Source organism: Corvus brachyrhynchos, unplaced genomic scaffold, assembly GCF_000691975.1.
Source record: "Corvus brachyrhynchos isolate BGI_N302 unplaced genomic scaffold, ASM69197v1 scaffold864, whole genome shotgun sequence".
Classification (NCBI taxonomy): domain Eukaryota; kingdom Metazoa; phylum Chordata; class Aves; order Passeriformes; family Corvidae; genus Corvus; species Corvus brachyrhynchos.
Window position 1 is genome coordinate 1 of NW_008237871.1, and position 1,351 is coordinate 1,351.

Consider the following 1,351-nt stretch of genomic DNA (forward strand, 5'->3'; position numbering starts at 1 on the left):
TGCCTATAGAGATCTCTCGTCACCGACCGTCTACACCCGGTCCAGACCAAACCCACACCCAGAACCTACAACTGGTATTGTAGTTCACTAAAATGACACTTTCATTGCATGAAGTGTCGAATGCCAAATATATTCCCCATCCAGGTAGAGCAAAGAACAGCTGAAATAGTAACCTTGCTTTGTGGATGGGACTTACTAGTGCCTGTTGAATGGGAGATACTTGAGGAATGGTGGGAAGCTATGATTAAGAAGGATCAAAAGCAATTTGCCTGGAAATTAACGAAGAGGAAGTGACAAGGAAATAGAGAGCAAGGCCAATGACCACTGTACCTGCCACCAAGAAGATCACATACCCCTGCTGTGGGTAGCAACCCCATAGGCATGGGAGGTGGAGGTATCGGCCATATCGGACCTCTGTTATTCCTTTATCTGTCACTCCTTTTTTGTCTCTTCCCTCTGGGGATACTGACACAGCCATGCCTGTTTGTGGAGTTAGGGGAAAGGAGAGGTAAAGAGCTTAATGTAACCAACTGTTGGGTCTGTGGAGGGCCTCTGATGACAGAGGAATCGCCATGGGAAGGCAGTAGCTTAAACCCAACAGAACTCCTTAAGTGGAATCGGACAAGGATAAGGGGAGAAAACAGACCAGAAGGGTGGGTACTGAGTTCAACAGTGATAGGAGAGGAGTGTCTCTGGTGTACCGGAAACAATTTCCTTAACAAAGTAGGAAATACTCCCTGTAGGAGATATAAGGTCAGTAATAGAACTTTTACATGGTGCGTCCCCGAGAAACCAGCTCTGTACTGGACTCGGGAAAAAACAAAGGAAAAGAATTGTAAGTACAATAATAAGGTCAAACTTTTTCAATGCAATGATACAAACAAAAATCCTTATTTTTGGGATCCCAGACTTTAGAATTTTGAGAAAATATAAATCAACAAAAATTTGATTACTGGAAGGCACCAGATGGCCTATTTTGGATATGTGGAAAAAGGGCATATGCAAAGCTCCCCTCTCGGTGGAAAGGGAGTTGTACCCTGGGAATCATACACCCAGGATTCTTTCTTTTACCAGAGCCAGATGGAGATCAACTAGGAATACCAGTGTATGAGGATCTAAAAAGAAATAAAAGAGAATTGATTGGAGGATCTCAAAAATGGGGAGACGAGGAATGGCCCGCTGAGCACATAATTGAAACATATGGGCCAGCCACCTAGGCACAAGATGGGAGTTGGGGATATCAAACCCCAATTTACATGCTGAATTGGATTATAAGACTCCAAGCAGTTATAAAAATAATAACAAACCAAACTGGTCAGGCATTGGAATTACTAGCTAGCCAACAAAGCCA